General features: G+C 37.0%; 1 long non-coding RNA gene across 1 annotated transcript in view; it reads left to right on the top strand.

Annotated features, from left to right (window-relative positions):
• The window catches only part of LOC124164846, a 28,328-nt gene extending 23,260 nt beyond the window's left edge, over positions 1 to 5,068 (top strand). The window contains exon 3 of the long non-coding RNA XR_006866102.1: positions 4,758 to 5,068. This is a non-coding gene — a long non-coding RNA (uncharacterized LOC124164846). The remainder of the gene's footprint in view (positions 1 to 4,757) is intronic.
• Positions 5,069 to 20,353: the final 15,285 nt, after the last annotated feature.

Raw genomic sequence — 20,353 nt, 5'->3', positions numbered from 1 at the left:
ATATACTGTGAAATAAAAATGGTGGTGTTTTGACTGCCACTATGAGTATTTCAGGTTTTACTTTTTTCTCTGCCCCTGTGAGAGGGATTTTGGACACGTACTGTAAGATAATAAGTATAAGTGTATCCATACCTTCATGAGGATATATTTGAAATATTGGTCAGTAAATCTAAGACCAAACATGTAGTCTAGTGAATGTGGCTCTTGTTCATACAATTTTTTTTAATAGCAATACTTGGCTTGTGGCAGCTGAGGGTAAAAATATACAAATGGCTCAGAAATGTGAAATGATGCTTTTTTCCTGGAATTTACCCATTTTTCAAGTGTTTAGTTTATGGAAAAATTGGTATCAAAATACATTAGGCTCTTACTGTGCATTAGAGGATAAATGGAAATACTAATTTAAATAAAATTATTTAAATAATACACTTCAATGTGTTTAAGGCATCTCCCGAACATCTCTGGAGGCTCTCTCGGGCAAACTAAACGCTTTACAGTACCACCAATTCCATCACATGGGGATTTTCGATATGGGTGCATAAATTTCACTTTCACATCATGTTCTTCCTCGTGTTTAGAAATCACTCATCCAAAAAACCGGTGGTCATCATAAGCACATGCAATGTACAAGTTTGTTAAGATCTGTGAAAAAGTGATTAAATGAGTCCCGCTGAACTGGAGTTGTACAAATTTAGCCTCACTTTCACAGAAGAAGTATGGTCTTCCAAACCCTTAGTGATGGAAGAGCTGGCAGAGCAAATGGTATTACTCATAGATATGCAGCAGGTTGTCACCAATATCCACATTCCTTGATGGCAACTGGAGTATTAAATTTCTATTTCACTGGGAGAGATAATGCTGACATTATGTGCCACATTGTTTTCTCCCCTGCCTCACATATGATTGTATTACATGACAAACTTGAGAAGGTAATACAATCCCACCTATTCAGCCTCACTTTTCAGTGTTATTCCATCTCCCCAAGGAATAAGAAAATTAAGTGCAACCTCTAGGAAGAATAAAGTGTTACAATGTATCACAGTGAGGGCATGATAAATCAAAATAGATTCTAGGGTACCACTTTTAGTCTTCTGCCAAGTCTTCTTGTGTAAAGATGCTCCATGGGTGTCCAAGTTTATTCTGTGTGTACGATCAGTGTATTTTTACCAGTACATTAATTGTGTGTGCTATGAGTTAGGCAAAGCTGCTCATTGTGAACTTCGACATTAAAAAAGGTTAGTGTCTCCACTATGCTTCAAAATGAGCAAATTGTTGAACTGTGCAGCATTGGAAAAGTAACTGCATCTGATTGCCTCAAAAAAAGCTACACACCAGTGGTGCAACTGAACAAAATTGAGATCATGAGTATGCTTGAAAAACAGCTGTTATCTCTCAGAAGTGGTGTACCTGGGGAAGTCCTATCCAATGTCTGCGAACATCACAGAATATACTATTTGAAAAAGTATGAAACCTACCAAATATATTGTCTTGATCATTTTAAGAGCCACAAGAATAAAATATCAAAATCACTGAGAAATGTAAGTCTTGATTTTGCAGAAAAGGCCTGAAAAATCCCAACTCTTCAGAAATTAGTGCCAGGAATGAAAATATGCCAGCCATGTAGGGAGGAAGTACAGAAACAATCCAGGTTTGGAAATGAGCTTTCTGATGTTGAATCAGTAGATAGTGACAGCAATGATAGTATTTTGAATTTTGAAACAACAGTATCCCAAGAAAAATCAACTGAGCTACTTAACAGAACGCTGCAAGATATAGAGGCGTCACCTTTAAAATTTCATGGCATATCATCTCACAGAAGGTCAACCTACGCTAAAAGGAAAGTAGATTCAGCATGCAGTAATTTTAAAAGGAAAGTTAAAAGACTTCTTGATAAAGAATCCCAAGGATTCTTTATCAAGAAGTCTTTTAAAAGGATGACCCAAAACTGCCAAAAGAACTACTTCAGAAAGTTCATGATATAGATGTGCTCATAGACTCAACCCGTCAACGCCCACGGGTGCCATAGGGCACCCAGTGCAGTGCTGAGCCAATGCTCTGGCAATCTATTTAATATGTGAATTTTAGCATATCTTTCAGTGCACATACTTAGTAGAAGGTTTCCTCCATTATTCAGTCAGTTTGAATTGTGTTCTTTGTGTGAAGTTCATATGTATCATATTCTTTAAAAGTGAAATATGTGTGAATTTAAAAAAAACTTTGGACGCTGACTGGTTAATCAAACAAAAAGTTGACACATCAAGCACCCATCAAGGAAAGGTACATCTGTTATCATTGGTACCAACTTCATGGAGCAGGAAGAAAGTAATGGAAGAGTTTCATGTGAGTGAGTACACTGCCCGCCAAGCAAGAGAACTTTTCAGGGACAATGGAAAATTAGCTGCACCTGAATTGAGAAAAGGGAAGGCAAAAATAAAACATTACAATTAGTTAGGACTTTCTATGAAAGTGATGAGTACTCCAGAATGATGCCTGGAAAGAAAGATTCCATAAGTATCTCCAAAAATGTACATGTTCAGAAGAGATTATTACTTGCTAACTTGAAGGAATTGCATTCCACTTTTAAATTTGACTTCCCCAGAATTAAAATTGGCTTTTCTAAATTCTGCAACCTAGGTCCAAAATGGTTTGTGATAGCAGGATGTCCTGGAACGCATTCAGTGTGTTTTAGCACAATTCATTAAAATGTCAACCTACTGCTTAGTGCCTGTAATGTAGAGGAAACAAGCCAGGACCTAATTGGTTATTTTGTGTGCTCTAAAAATAATAGGGACTGTATACTGCGACATTGCTCTCAGTGTCCTGCACGTGAAAAATTGAAAAGCTTACTGCTGAAAAAGTTTGAAGAATGTGACCCCGGAGATGAAGTTTCATACAGTCAGTGGGTTTCCAGTGACAGATATGAACTGGTGAACTTCACGGTGACATTTGATGAGTACCTATCAATTTAAATTCAAAGAGTGGAAAAACTGGTGCCCCATTCATGTATTACGAAGGTACAGGCAAACTACCTTAAGAAAATGAAAGAAAATCTTGGACCCCATGAAGCAGCTGTTCTCTTTGACTTCAGTGAGAGCTACTCATATGTTATCCAGGATGAGGCACAAGGGAATCACTGGACAAGTGATAGCTGTACGGTACACCCTGTTGTGATTTATACTCTAGATCACCTGATTAAACAGCTTATTATTTCCAGTTTATGCATCTTGTCAGATGATTTGGAGCATGATGTAGCTTTTGTTTATGAAACCCAAAGAATAATATTTTGCTTTGTTAAGGAAAATTTTACTTCAGTCAAAAAATTGAGTTACTTTAGTGATGGTTGTGCAGGACGGTACAAGAACTGTAAAATATTTCTCAATCTTTGCAAGCATTACCAGGATTTCTCCTTAATGGCATCATGGACATTCTTTGCTACAAGCCATGGAATATCCCCATGTGATGGAATTGGTGGTATTGTAAAGCATTTAGTTGCCCGAGAGAGCCTCCAGAGATGTTCGGGAGATGCCTTAAACACATTGAAGTGTATTATTTAAATAATTTTATTTAAATTAGTATTTCCATTTATCCTCTAATGCACAGTAAGAGCCTAATGTATTTTGATACCAATTTTTCCATAAACTAAACACTTGAAAAATGGGTAAATTCCAGGAAAAAAGCATCATTTCACATTTCTGAGCCATTTGTATATTTTTACCCTCAGCTGCCACAAGCCAAGTATTGCTATTAAAAAAAATTGTATGAACAAGAGCCACATTCACTAGACTACATGTTTGGTCTTAGATTTACTGACCAATATTTCAAATATATCCTCATGAAGGTATGGATACACTTATACTTATTATCTTACAGTACGTGTCCAAAATCCCTCTCACAGGGGCAGAGAAAAAAGTAAAACCTGAAATACTCATAGTGGCAGTCAAAACACCACCATTTTTATTTCACAGTATATTGGAGCACATATTAACCTTCAATTTAAAAAAAAATTGGATGAGTTAACTGCTCTGCCTTTTGGTGATAATTCTGAAAATATGAAGTAATGTTTTTGAGCTAAAAAAATCGGTTAATTAACAACTGTTGACATCATTTTGGCCAACATAACAATGCAAGGGGAATAAAAGACATTACTATGGAAGCTATGTACTTGGATAGACAAGGGGTCAAAATTTCATTCAAATAGGTATGTTATGTGGTTTCTGAGTTATGAATTTTTACCCTGTGCCCTGCACTCTGGAATTTGACTCCCACTAGCGCCACTTCTGAGCAAACATCTCAAACTTTGACTCCTCATATCTTAAAAACTATGAGAGTGAGAGAGGAAATATTTTACATGGGTCATAAGATAGGTGATAGTAGCTAGTGACAAAAATTTCATTAAAATCCGAGTCGGTGGGTGCCATGCCTGGGTGAACTGACATGGAATGACCCAATGTTTATATTATTCGCATATTATGTGCATAATCGACGGAATATTATTTGCATAATATACCTATCCATTTATGCAACTTTTATACAGTATAAATTTTGAGTGTGCTGTGTGGGAAGTAGTATGCAGCAAGTTTTCATTAAGTACCGTTGGAGTGATTTCGATTGCTACATATCCAAAGCTTGACTAATATTTTGTTCATAAGTATTACGAATGTTCCCATATAATGTTAAACTGATTTGTAATAAAACTATGATGTAGTAATGTATGACAGATTCCCGAGTTGATTTTAGCGCATATGTTGACTTTTCAGGTGATTTCCAAGAAGCGCTAGAGCTAGAAACCCTGGCTATTAAACTTAAGCCATGCCAGAAAGCACAGAAAGTGCTACTTGATGCGAAAAACAGAAAGGCAAGGATAAGAATTCCTGCCAAGAAGACTCAACCAGGGGAGGAAAGCACGGAGGAAGAGAGTATTATGCCTCCTAGAAAGAGAATCCCTCCTCCTTCATCCATCAGGGAGAAAGCTGAAGAAAATGCTCCAATAGTGGATTCTTTAGAAAACCTTGTATCTCTAATAGAAGATGGAGATGGTATGTAACTTAATGATTGCCCCATGTAACATTAGTAGCAACATAGGAAGACTGCTCAAATTTCCATTATTAATAATTTGAACATATAAAAGCAAATGACAATTTTGAAGTTTCAGTAATAGTTATTGTAACAGTAGTGGCTTTAAAATATAAGTATTTAATCACAGGGGTGCAGTTAGGAATTAAGGCTGGGGGGGTTTAGGTGCAACTAATACAGGGGTGTTTGGAGGTGTGGAATACCCACCAGGAAAAGAGATAGGTGGCAACTAATACTGGGGTGTGGGGGTATGGTATACCCGCCAGGATAAGAGATAGGTGCGAGATTAATAAATTGCGGAATTTTTAGATAAATGGTTCAAAATGGTGAGTTTTGCGGCTTTCTGAGGGATATTTTATTAATCCTTACACTATTTTATTCGTAATATCATCAAATAAAGTATCAGCATTGCTTGTGCATACTTCTGCATTTCTAATTTTTTGTAGGTCCATAACTTTAACTTCAGGGAATCTCTCGTTCGCATTCCAATCGTTGTCTCAAACTCGTAACAATGATTCTTTTCCTATTCAAATGCGGCAGAAACAGTCATCCAGCACATTTCAGTATTAATTTGTCGTGTCATGTAACACTTAACTATTTGTTGGATTATTTAGTTTTAGTAAAGTTTAGTTGTAGTTTTGCCTGTTATTTCGTCAAATTTTCTGCCACAGAAGTTCACAGGCTCATCAACATTATCATCAATCATTATTATTCGTGGGCTCGTTAAATGCTTTTATGAATTAATAAAATTATAAAATAAAATTAATTAAATCGATTAAACTGGCTTGTCTTCTCCTCAGAGGTTACAGAATATGTCTCTCAACTCCTACTCTTTTTTATCTCCGCCTCGTTATTCAACCTTGACTTCTCTGCACCTTTAGTTATTAATCTTTCCAGTTGAAACAAATTTTGGGCATTTGTGTCGCCATACATCAAAAAACATCATAGTCCTTAATCATATTAGGCTTGGTAATCTAATACACCCATGTCTCGTATAGCGCAATTTCGATTAGCGCAATTTCGATATAGCGCAAATTCGTTCCTCGGGGAAACATTGCAACGCAGAGTAGCCTAATCAAAAATCTTAAACGCTCTCGTGATAAAACGTGAACTTGCGCTAAGTACACACAAAATATCTATCATTTTACGCATATTAATATTATTGCCTCAAATCTTTTTTTTTGTTTATATATTAATCGAAATCCATTGCTGTGCAATGGCCAAAAGTATTACTTGTCATTGGGTTCGGATAGCCGGCCTGCCGAAGTAATTTATCTTGTCTCCTTAATAGAATGATAATAAATAATTTATATCATTAATTAAGCGTGGGGCTAGTGGAAATGATTTTTTTTTCAGCAATACGGTTTGAGACGTATTTTTGCGGTCATAGGTTATCGGGTGATTGACTTCCAGGTAGAGGGTTTACGCTAAAGCCTTCAAGGTCATTGGTATTCAGTGGTGGCCGAGTTGCGCATGAATAGCATCAACACATAAAAGGGTCCGCTATAGAGTCTCAAACACAATGGCTTCGTTCCCTCCCCGCAGTCGCAGGCCTTCTGCGTCTCAGGAATACAGTTCAGCAGTGGAAGGTGATTTAGATAGAGCCATACAGAGAACCAAGAGAATATGGCAAAAAATAGGAATGGGTTTAAAAAAATCAAGAATTTATCAAGAAAAACTATAAACCTAGAAGAGGAATTGAAAGAGGTCAATTGCTTTGAAAATGGAGAGCGTCAAAGCGATATTGCGCGGAAGTTTAAATGCACGATGCCTTATTCTGAATAAAGACGAAGTTAAAACATCAGTGACTCAGCCGCACCAACTTCAACCAAGCGGTCTACACATACGTAAAGTTCATAGTGAATCAGTACAAAAAGACGAGAGTGGTAATCGCTCCGAGACATTTAGTGAAAGCTCCGGTTGGTTTCAGAATGTAAACGGCAAGCAGGTATTTTCAGTGCGGCGATATCAGGTGGATCTGCAAGTGTTGATAGCGCAGTCACCGCAACATTTTCTGATGAACTCCAAGCTGTGATTGAAAGTGGCTCCTTTCCCCCTCAACCAGATTTTAGTGTTGACGAGACGATATTCTTTTGGAAAAGAATGCAATCTCGTTCATTCATTTTCAGGGAAGGAAAACTTGGGTCAGGTTTCAAGGCATTTAAAGACTGTTTCACGTAGCTGTTAATGACTCGGCGGACTTCAAATTAAAATGATTTATCATTCATAAACTCCGCTAGCTATGAAATGGCATTCAAAATAGCATTTTCCTGTCATTTCGATGAGCGACTAAAGGGCCTGGATGACACAATAGTTGTTTTTAGACTAGTTTGAAAAATCGTCAACTGCCGGCAACTCATTACGATCCCCTGAGATAGCAGATGTTAGCCCACCCGCACGACAGGAGGGAATTTCAAAAGCACGTAAGAATTTTTTTTAACATGAATTAAAGTCTTCAAATGCATGCATACTATCTTTAAAGATGTTTTAAACTATAAAAAATTATATAAATAATGTTTTCTAAGGATGTTTATGGGAATATATATGTTTTAGAGGAAATTCAATACCCAAGACCTATGCTACCAGGAACGCATCCCTATCTTCCCAATGTTAAAACGCTCTTGTATAATGCAAATTTGTATAGCGCGAAGACCCCAAGGAACGCATTCCTTGCGCTATACGAGACATGGGTGTATTTCATGCAATATGATCAACAGCTATGCAGAGCATATAGTTGTTATGAAAGTGCTTTTGAGAAAATCTTTTCATCTGTACTGGAGAGTGGCTATCTTTGGAGAAGTCAGGTATTATATCCAAATACGCAGGAATTCTATCCGAGAGTATAGGTTTTTCAATGGCTACGCTGTATCAAAACAGGTAAATACATTGCAGGGTTATAGAGATGGCTTTTAAATAATACGATAAATATTTTTTGATTTGACCTACTACATCCTAGTCTCAGTGGTCTCATTCCCGTGTATTTTATGCAATACGACCTATTACAGGAAATCCACAGGCAAATTAAAGATGGAAGGAAAATACATATTTTTAAAATATTTCAGGATAACAGAGCAGGTGAATCAGCGAAGTATTGTCTACGAGTGTTTTATTCATTGCTAAATGTTTGACAGTATTTAGTTTTGACTCATCAGGTGTGAACTATATTTTATGCTCCTATAAATTTGTCATCAAAAGAGGGTGTCGGCCAAAGATAAAAAACACAGGGAACGAAGAAAAGGATTTAAAATGTAAGATATAATGACGAAATCGGCGCTCAAGTTATTGGGAAGTCGTTCATTAATGATGATCATATGCCACGCAAAACGAGTGGATCGCCTCGCCCTAGCTGCTCCCCATCGGGATTTTCAACGAATGCGTGCGCTACATAAAATAAATGACTTCCTTCCCATCGTGCAGATGGAGCACTAAGTAAGCTAGACAGAATATATTCATGACTTCACCGCTTCCGGGTCATTTCTCAGAGTGAACTGCCGTGGAGAGAATTTTAAGTGTCATTTCTATCCTTTCGTGAGACAAAAACTTTGATGGCACGTTGTTATTAGTCCCCATCAGGCAAAGTTTTGGACTCTTTCCTCGTAAGAGGACATGGAAGTTTAGTGGACCATTTATAAAATTGCGACTTTCTGGGAATTCTTGAGGTATGAATGCTTTTTTCCACTCTGAGACGCTCGTTCTGTTAGGGTGTCTTGTTTGAAAAATTGTATTATCTTTCATACAGGAAAAACTAAATAAACCAGAGCGTATTTGTGAGTAACAAGTAGTTTGCTAATATACCTACATGTAATTAAAGGCATAAAAAGGCAGTTAAATATTTGTTTATCCCAATAAAATAACATTTTACCTTCAGTTTTTATAATTAGGACACAACTTGGAAATGTTTGCCACGGTACCAAAGGAGTAAGTTTCAATTTAAAGTCACAAGTTACTCTTGTAATACCAGTTCATTTTCGAAAAAAATACACAAAAATGATGGCAAAAAAGGTAAGAAAAGATTATGTTGTATAGTTGGATACCCCAGGATTCTGTAAACTGAGTAATAAGGATAGTTACATCAATGAAACCGATAGAATATTCAGCTAAACATCTTTCAACATTGTTTAATTGTGGTCTCTTAGGGTATGTTCCTGCGATGAATTTATTTTTCGCATGGCAACTCGAAGTGTGAACTTGGTTGCAGCTGATGACAGAAGGACATATTGGACTTATGTCAAAGGAATTTCCTCACACAGCGAGAATGGATCCTCGACCTTGTTTACCGAGCAAAGAGAGAAAAGGAGAGAGGTGGAGGAGCAATAGACTCGCGAGGAAGTGAAAGTAATCACATAACTCGGAATAAAGGGCCAGAGAGTCTCACAGACCTCAAACGTTTGACAGCAAATTTCTGCAATTGTTTCAAAGACTCAGCTTTTATAACATCTCTTCCCACAGGGCAAAAATACCCAAGGAATTCGTTTGAAAATAGGATGAGAAAATTAATTGAAATGCCAATGGTTTACAGTGCCATTGGTTTTACCAATTATACTTCAAGGCAATTTTATCAACAAAAAATACTAGAATAATTGAGGAAGTGCGAATAAAATACGTCCAAAACAGCTGCAAAACATGAATAAATATTTTATCTATGACAAAACTTCCGCAAGAAGTTTGAGTGACGATTTTTATCCAAACAAAAAATTACTGAACTAAAATGAGAAAAAATTTGTTTCAAGTTTTTACAAAAGAAATGATGGGGATTTAATCACACCAAGTCCATTTTAGATTAAATTCTGACCCACGATAGTCATGAGAAACTGATGTAGTTAGAGTTATTAGTCATAAGGTTACATGACAGTTCAAAATTACTTTTTTTTAGCATGCTAGCTCATTATGTGCAATCCTTACTCCAACGCAGGTCACTTTTCCGAAATTTTAGATATTTTTAATAATTTTACCACATTGCATCGAAAGTTGAAATATCTTCCACTAAATCCTCCAAGGAGCATTTCTTCGTAGATGTCCGAACTTAATATTACGGCGGCAACATAAAAAACAATCAAATTGAAACCAACGAACTTTTACATTGCCCGCAGTTTACGAAGTTTCGCGACAATGTAACATTACGTCATTAGCCCTCAAAGTGATTAAATTCATATGAATTTCCTTTCGCCTTTTACCACAGTGAACTCAATCTAAACTTTATCAAACTTCTTACAGTGTTGAGAATAGTTGACGTAACATTAGAGAGGGGATGAGACTCACATCCCTGTTGATGCTGCGGGAAGACCTTTGAGGATGGGGACTCCTTGGGCACGTATCTGTAGAACTCCTCGTCGCCGCAGTATCACTTGATGGAGTAGAGGGGCGAGCACTCGAGGTCGTAGTGGCAGCCGAGCTTCGCCCGGTCGCTGTGACGCACCGCCTCTGGCACTTCGATGCGAACATCGCGCAGACCACTAGCCCCCAGAAACAGAGCTAGACAAGAAAAGAAAGGAGACGGTCCATTGAATACCTACTTCAGAAACAAGCAATCAAACTTGCCCTCTAAATAAATCCAACAAAATGAAGCATACATTAACACTTTCGCTGCGGCGGACGCACCGGTGCGTCCTGCGCAAACTATTATGCTGAGCGGAGGACGCACCCGTGCGTCCTGCTTCGACCCGTTTTCAAATGCCCATAGAATCAGCCGAGAACGTCTTGGGCGCTCCAAATTACCTCTCGCTGCTCTATTACATTCCGTACCATCCAGTATTGGCCGTCGTTTCTAGGATTCACCTTTCATTATTTAGGTAAATACTTTTTCATCTTTTTTCTATTTTTTCGTAAATGTTTTGATATTTTAATTTTTCTGACCTAAATTGTCTCGGAACTGGAGATAAATGGGTCTCGTATGCCTTATAAACTCTTCTAAATATTATTTATGTCAAATAAAGTTTTATATTCAGTTTATCCGAATATGTGGAAATGTGTCGATATATCCGAAGATTGCAAAAATATGTGAACACATTGGTTTGGACAGTTGTCATGGCTGCTTCTTTTGTACATAAAAGATATTACGTTTAGCTATAATAAATCCTTTGAAAAAGTAATACGCGTGATTGAGCCAGGTTCGATGCCAGAATTTTCTATACATGTTCCTTTATCGTGCATAACGTGGAAAAAGTTAGCTCTAAGAAATTATCACCATAAATTCGATAATAATGAATTATAATCCATTGCACTCTTCTTTTATTCTTCCATATAGCCTATTGATTATGTAAACATGCCGTAATATTGCCGAATTTTGCTGAAATATAATGAAAAATTTTGTTGAGCATTCAATCACTTGTTCCACAAAACCCCGAAACACAATATTATAAACAAGTGTCTCGATATTACGGTTCAATCGCAAAGGCTATGTACTTTGTTAAACTGACAGATAGGTATATAATTACCACTCTGCGTATACATTACACACGGAACTGAAATCGACCACTATTTCAAGATAAAATATTTTACACAGGATCCATTAGCATTGACCTTGAGAATGAAATTCAATGCCGGTATGACGGAAATGTAACACCGGGAATTCCAAGACGATCACGATAATGTGTGAAATAAAAGGGTAATATTTCGTCTCATTTCATGCGGATATCGTTTCGTATGGCCTATAAAAACAAAGTCGTCGAGGCATTCCTTTCACTCTCATCCCTCCACGCCCTCTGGCCGAAATATCATTGCAAGTACGACGCTGCCACAGGAAAGTACTGTGCTCGGGGCCTTCGGAATAGATTGATATGCTCGATTTTCGGAGATATCTATCATCTGAAGTATCATCGGAGGTGTCACCGGTTACCTGAAATCTTGATTTTTTCCCATTACATTAGATGGCTGAGGAGCCAGTGGCATCAACGTCTGGTTCAGCGGGAACGCGATGAAAAAAGAGATGAATATCCTTAGAGAATTTTGAAGAAAAAGACTAATTAAGAGTTTATGGATATCCTTATGCAGTTTGATGAGGAGATGGACAGCAAGGAAGATAATGCATCCCAGGAAGGAATTCCAGAGGAGTCGTCCAAAGAGAGTCAGGAAGAAAACGCCCATGCTTCTTCATCAAAACTGTTCCGAAAGCACTCAAATAACTTCGATTTATGGTACAAAGATGAACTCCAAGTAACAGATATCCCTTTTACTGGCACCTCAGGACAAAAATTAAATGTTCCCAGCGGGAATCCTTACGACTTACGACTCATTGCCAATGATGTTTTTTGAGTTGCAACAGAAACGAATATCAATGCTGAATATGTGGTTCGAAATAATACTTCTCCAAATTAGAATATCGTCTTGGAATAAGTCTTGAGTCGAAGATAATTGGAAACTTTTTTGACCTTCTATTTCCGATGGGTTTTATTTCTCTTAGTAGATTATAATATTATTGGAAAAATCTGAAATATATTATCTCCCTGTTTTTTCCATATTCATGTCTCGAGATAGCTTTTGCAAATATTGCGCACTATGCACTAAGATAGAAATGTGGTTGAATGCGAACACTTACCCAGTGATCCATTTTACAATATACGACCCTTGCATGATACATTCTATGCAAGTATGAGTGAATTGTACTACGTGGAAAGGGCTGTGAGTGTGGACGAATCCATGGTTCTATGGAGTTGACGTTATCCATAGTTACTATTAAAACAAGTCATTCCTTACAAACGTCACAAATATGAAATAAAATTGTACATTATCACTGAACCACGCGGTTTGGATTTGGATTGCTTGATATATTGTGGCACCGAGGGTAAAAAAGTTGGCGGAGCATGGAACGCAGAGAAAGTCACTCATAAATTGTTGGCAAATTTAAAAAATAAGGGGCACGCTGTGTACAGGGATAACTTTTACGACAGCGTGAACCTTTTCCATTGTCTGCAAAAACATGCTGTACAGAGAAAACATACTGTACAGTCATTCTGATAATGAAGAGATGTGAAGATGATTTCCTCCGAGTATGGACACGATTTTGCGGGCAGGCGGGGAAGGGTTTCAACTAAGCCCAGTATGGTGGACGATTACAATAAACATTTTGGAGGCAAAGATTAGGCCGATCAATTGTTGTCATATTATCTTTACGAAACAAAAACTCGCCGTTGGTACCTAAAGCTGAGAATATACTTCATTCAGATAATAATGATTCATTCTTTCATTCTATACCAAAGATTTAGTAGGAAACGTGTACATTTGTTAGAATACCGCGATGAATTGATAAACTATACTATAAACATTGCTAAATGTCCAACCTGAGGTAATGCCTTCAATGAGTTTCCCTAAACATGGTCACTCACCACATAATTTGGAAATGAAAAGAAAAGGAAGAAAGAAGTGCCGAGTATGAGCCAAAAATAGAGTGAGGAAATATGTTAGCACTTACGATCCAGGTTACCCGTAAAAACACGGTTTTATGCTTTAGGATATTTTCTAACATCTTATATTTATTGCTGACTTAAATAGCACTCTTCATTCTAGTGTTTTTTTCAGGATGATTCTTGAAAGTTATCCCAAAACCATGAGTAAATTATGAGTTTGTAATTATTTTACGGGAAAATTATATTTTCATTAAAAAAATTATCACTTTCGAATACTCCAAATTTTTAAAACATCTATTTATTAGCAAAATCAGTCGAATAATAAGAACGTTAGATGAGAATTAAGGGAGATAAAAATATTTGTGTAGCGGGTTGCATAACGCATGTGACACGGGTTGCATAGCTTTGGCAATGCTGTGAGCGGCAGATGCACCGGTGCGTCCTTCGTTTTATTTGTTTAAAACAATCATAGGATTTTTATTATTATTTTTTACGGTATCCATAGAGACATATCTACTTGGTTATGCAGAAAAACCACTGCCGCTCACAGCGATATTTTTCATCAAAATGGCTAGCAGCGAAAGTGTTAACGTATTTACACTGAAAATACGCATTTTGAACAATCTTTCGTGAGACTATAGGGAGAGGGAGTGAGGGGGTCGAGCCGAATCTCAAGATATATCACTGATCAAATCACCAAAATCCCTTCACGTAATTAATGGACGCTTCTTACCCAACATTTTGACAAATAGTAATTACTTTTAATTTTTTTTTCGTTTACGTTAAAATACCCAGATAACACGGCATTTGTATTACATCAATAATACACAAAAAATATGTGACCAATTACATATGTATAAGATGGAATACGATCATACTAAATCTGTATATTTCACGTAAAAGTGGTTCAAAAGTCCCTATGGATGTATGCATACCTGCGTATTACAAATTGGAAATCTGAATACCCATACATGAAATATACATATGTATACGATCCTATTACATCTGTATATTTCACGTAAAAGTGCTTCAGAAGTCCATTAGGATGTATGTATACTTGCATATTACAAATTTGAATTCTGAATACCCATACATGAAATATACCTATGTATACGATGGAATATGATCATATTATGTCTGTAAATTTCACATTAAAGACCTTCAGAAGTCCCTTAGGATGTATTTATACATACGTATCACAAATTGGAAATCTGAATACCCATACATGTAATATACATATGTATCTACAGGCCGTCGTGCAATAATTATACATATTCATTTTCTGGCCAAAATCCACTTAATATTAATATTCATAATAAGGTGAACCTATGCAAAATTTAAAGTTACAGCATTTATTTTTTAATTTCAAAAGGAATTTAGTGTTCAAATTTTCCTCAATTTTTATGCACCTCAGAAATAGGCATGTAATATTATAGGGCATGTTATACGCCCTTAGTAAGCATCTGAAAGAATGCATAGAAAATCTATATGAAGTGTATTCTATTTGCTCAAAAGCCTTTAGCTGATCAAAAATGGCAGAGAATAATAAAAAGAGCTACGGAAAGAAAGCATTGTATGAAAACTTACAGAAAGGAGATACTCAATAGCATTGACCATTTATGGAGGAAAAAAGATATGAAAATCAGAATATACTGGTAGCAAAACATTTATTTTAACAGATTAATACGTATAAAATATCATCCACACAAAGGATAGGTGTAAATACAAAACGTCGGCATTATGGAACATCAAGGTATGAAAAGAAAAACTGAAAACTCTCCTGGTCTGGATGGCATTAGAGGATTGTTTTTAAAGAATGTAATCATGGCATCTTGACTTCCTTTTTCCATCTATAACGTCCTAAAACCTAAAAAGTAATTTGTGTTCAAAAACAAGGGTTGAAGGAATGCTATCACCAATTACCGACTTACTGCCGTATTACCTGTTTTCTAAGAAATAGAATGTTTGCTGTGCAAGTCTGATCAAGTTTTTGCACAGATATAACATCCTATATAGTTCTCAATTTGGCTTCTGAAACAAAAATCTATTATACCCATGCACTTTACTCTGCCAGTAATTTTACCAACAACAACATAAATCGTAACTTAAGTGTATACTTTGAATTGACAAACACCGTAAATTCTGTCTACCAGCAGATATCCCTCTGCAAATGTGAATAAATAGGAATTAGAGTTATTTTCATATTTGGTAAAATCTTATATGACAAATGGATTACAAGTTGGGGAAGTCCAGAAAGATTGCAAATACTTCATCTCAGATATTCGACTTGTATCAGCTGGGATAACTCTGTATTGGGTTACCAACCAATAAATTAACTCTAAATGTATTGAAATAATAATTCACGTTATTCTCAGCATCTCACAAGGTTTTCCATGGAATGAGATCCCATTTTGACCGTTCTGTTAGTGTGCTCTAGGGTAAGCAAAATTTCATCGTGTTCACCTTGGTCGACTATTACAATGGTCAACTATAGCATTTAAAATTATTGTAAAAAGTTAAGCTATCTACAGTCCGGCCGCCGAGAGTTGTCCGATGACAGCTCAGAAGAAGGGGTGGGGAACCCTTTGCCAAAACGGTTTCAGCCAATCGCTGTCCCCCAAACGCACCTCACACCCTCGCCTAGTCAAGCAACGTTGTCACATGTGTATGAAGTACTGAAATAAGCCTGAATCACCAAAACAAAACTTTCCATAGATTGTCTCTTTGCTCTTGCGTGCGTTCTTAGTTCACTGTGCTGTAGGCATTGCTGTGGTGGTATTCTGGATAGTTACTTGTGCTTTTTCCAATGCTTTTCACGAAAACTTCTCAGCGCTTTCGGCGGAAGTATTTCAATTTCTCAATTATGTTGCGTTTTAAAAGCATAGGATATAACGAATAGAAGGAAAATTACTTTCTTTATTTAATGTCAAATCAGAAACTGCATTTGGTTCACTGGAGTCCTTTCTATGATTGTTTTTTTTCCTAGAGTTATCATTTACACTCCGGCATTTAAATTAGCAGCATTTTTCTATATTTTACTTCAATTACCGGTTCGTTTGAGGGCAATACGTGATATTTGCGCGACCGCTATTTTTCTCAGTGAGGGCAGAGTAGTAGGAAAGTAAAGGATAAAAAGGTAATGCTGACCGCGACTCTTCCGTTGGCCCTTCATGCCCGTCGTCCCTTCCGGCTCCTTTCTTCACGGAACCCTTTGGTTTACGTGTGGTGTGGGCGTTTCCCTTTCTGACCTGGCAACATTGCCCCCTACCCCTTCTAGCTGTCAACGGACAACTCTCCGCGGCCGGACTGTACTATATGCTACCCATGCTGTTAGTACTGATGTACAAAGTTTTGTGTACTTTTCCTAATACATACATATATTACTCCCACATCTCTTCCGGCACTATTATTTAGGGTGTAAATTCCCAACACCTCAATTGTTTAAAATAAAAAAAACAACTGTATGCAACAAATATGTAATGTTGTGCTATATGTGAGATCCTATATGTCTCTAGTTGACCTCCACAACCACTATAACTACCACAAGGAGATCTGAGGCTTTTCATACTAAGCAACAAAATTTAAAATTGTGTCCTTGGGGTCCATAATACATAGGGATAAAACTATATGATGCATTTCCATGCCATGTGAAAAAGAGACAACTTTGAATGGCTTTGAAAAGACAATTACATAACTTTCTTTGTGAGAAATGTCTCTTTAGAGAACTATTACAAAGCTGAGGTTCCAATGTAAACGTATTTTTCATTGTTCTCATACAGTTTTGGAACATATTATATGTTCTATACATACATTCCTTGAAATGCCTTTGGACCAAATACTGACACAAAATAATTGCTAACAAACGTGAAAGGGCCATTCATCCCTCCTCCCCTGATGGGATGCAAGAATGATGAAACTTCAATTCAGGGAACCAACCCAAGGAGGAAGGAAAGTCAAAATGATATCACTTTGACCTCAAAATGACCTACAAAAAGTCACTACTCAGTCATGACTGCAAAAGCTAACTTTTTGAGGGTCATTCTGAGGTCAAAGTGATGTCATTTTGACTTTGAATTCATTTGTCACATGAAAGTATAAAGAACCTATTGAAAATTTAATCAGGTCAAATATTGCCAACCAGTGGCATAGTATAAGGGAGATCCAGGGGGTCCGGACACCCCGGACCTTTTTCCCCCCTGGTTTTGGATCCCCCATCCCACACAAAATTCCTGATTATAAAATTGATTTCAACACTACTCACTCCCTCAGCATTTCAACCTGAAGGTTGGTTTGGAAAGGTGAGGGTAGAGCTCAACCCAGGCACTTCACACAACCAGGCACACAAATATCACACATAAACGGAGGGGGGCTTGTTTCTTTCCCTGGGCTAGATCTACAGATGAATATTAATTTCGGGGAGTCCAAAGCTTCACCCCCCGTTTGAACCTGGGACCCTTTGGCTAATAGCCAGTTTCTACATCCATTAGGTTTTAGGTCTCAATTTACTAGGCGGCGTCCCCTAAAATTCCCCCTTCTGCCCTCACCCCCAGTGTCTCCCCAAGACGCGACTGCGCCACTAGTCCCGGGCGATATATTGTGAAGTATCGTCATATTTAATTAAATTCGTAATATGAAATTGATATTTGAAAATAATCGATTAATGGTGGAGCGCAATAAAAGTATCGGGACTGATAAAATATCGTAACGGAAAAAAATATCACGATACATCATACAATGAAAATATGGGTGGGATAAATTAACGGAGCCTTTTAAATATATTGGTAGCGTTAAAAATAGCCTTACGATGTACGATGTTACGATGTATCATAAGGTAGAAAGTGGACTTTCGATAAGATAACGATTTTTAATCCAATAAAAAATATCGAACCTGATAAAAATCGCCTTCTAATGAAATACAACGTTATACCATCCTATAAAAAATCGCCAATGCTAAAATATCACTAAATATCGTCCAATAAAAATTGCCGCTCGGATAAAACATCGTGATTTATTGCCCGTAAAAAAATTGCGTCATCGCGCCCGATATATTGTCATGCTTTGGCGACGGAAAATTATGTTGGGAGAAGACAGCTGTAGGGTTGGCCTTCGTTTAAGCTAGACATTATATCGATGTATTTAAAAAATTACTTATTTTATATTGAATATGAATTCTCCACTAAGAAATTACGTAACAAATGATGGAAGTTTTGGGATGAAGGAGGCGATTTTTTTATCCGATAGTATATCGTGATATTCATTAGGAGGTATTTTGTCATCTAATTGCATATCCGTGATATTTTATCTAAAGGCAATTTTTTATCGTATTATATGTCGCGATATTTTATTTGGTTTGAGATTTTTTATGGAATGATCGGGTTATTTTTTATGAAGGTGATTTTTATCGGGCCCGATATTTTAATCGGTTTAGGATAATTGATGCGTTCATTGCATACATGTATAATCAATTGATCATAAAATGAACCTGTCATTAATGCGTCAATAATTCAAAGATACTATATATGGATGGAGTTCGTGAGTTTTATCATAATTTGAACGAATTACATATCGTGATATTTTATATCTGTCGTCAATTTCAAATCAAACTCGGGAGGCATTTTTTCATCTAATTGTGCATCGTGATATTTTATCTTAAGAAAATTTTTATCGGATGATATTTCGTGATATTTTAACATGGCGAAGATCGTTTTTTTTTAGATACATCGTGGTATTTTAACGGAAGGCGATTTTCAGGTCAGCACGTAAATAATTTAGCTGTTGGGCGATTTTCGTACGCGATGCAATGACTTGATATGATAATTGTTCCTTAAAAATGGTCTTTTCTTCATTACTACCGAAAGAGAAGGCGCGGGAGTAAACCTATTGCGTCGAAAATATTCCGAAAGAAACCCGCCACGCGCCCAAAACGTTTCGAATTTCGTATAAACTCGACCAACTGTAACGCGCCGCGGTTTTTCAAGAAAAATGCAACTCGTCGCCAATTGTCGCATTTACGTAATAAATAAAGCTTCCACCTGCTTTCAATAATATTCACTTGCATCGGCGCGGATGTGCATACGTGCGTCGCTATGGGAATAATACTCATTGTCAGTAACGCTACAAATACATAGCGGTCTTCAATTAAAATCAACAATTTACTGTTGATATTGTAGTTATAACGTAACTAATGCAAGAACAATAATTCGTATAAGTTTAAAGCAACTGGTTCTGCTGGAATTTAGTGTTTGTTTCACTACAATAAGCCTTTTCTGTGGCTGTTAACGCTCATTTTCACAAACGATCGTTCGTGAGGCCTTCCTTCGAAGGAAGAGCTCTAGGTTGCAGCCATTGAGGAGAAGAAGAAGCCAGTGAGATTTGAGAGAAGCATTTGAGAGTCGTGTCTCAACAGAATAAATCAGTAAGTATTATTTAATAAGTGTTAAGTAAACTTTTAAAGGATTTTTTGTTTATCCTATCACAAATATTCTGCAATGCTTGCATTCTTCACAGTCGCATTTATAATTCGTGATGGTTGACTTTGTTTAAAATGTCAGTTTGAGAAATGTTGTTTCCCATTCCATCATTCACATCACTCCATACTTGTTACAATCGTGTTATCCACTGCAGGGGCGCAACTAAGAATTAAGGCTGGGGGGGGGGTTTAGGAGCAACTAATACTTAGGTGTTTGGGGGTATTGCATACCCACCAGGGTAAGTAGGAATTGCGGGGGCCCTCCAGAAACATTTGAAGAATAATAGTTCAAAACGGTGAGTTTTACGGCTTTCTGAGGGATATTTGATTAATCCTAACACTTTTCAATAAGTAATACTAATCCATTAAGTAAAATGGATTAAACTTAAAAATTTCTCTGAGCTCTGGGGGGGGGGTTTATCCCCCAAATTCCCCCACTTGCTGCGCCACTGATTCACTGGGCAATTGA

This window comes from Ischnura elegans, chromosome 9 (assembly GCF_921293095.1).
Source record: "Ischnura elegans chromosome 9, ioIscEleg1.1, whole genome shotgun sequence".
NCBI lineage: Eukaryota > Metazoa > Arthropoda > Insecta > Odonata > Coenagrionidae > Ischnura > Ischnura elegans.
Note: the sequence above shows the minus strand (reverse complement) of the source record. Positions and strands in the feature narration are given on the sequence as shown.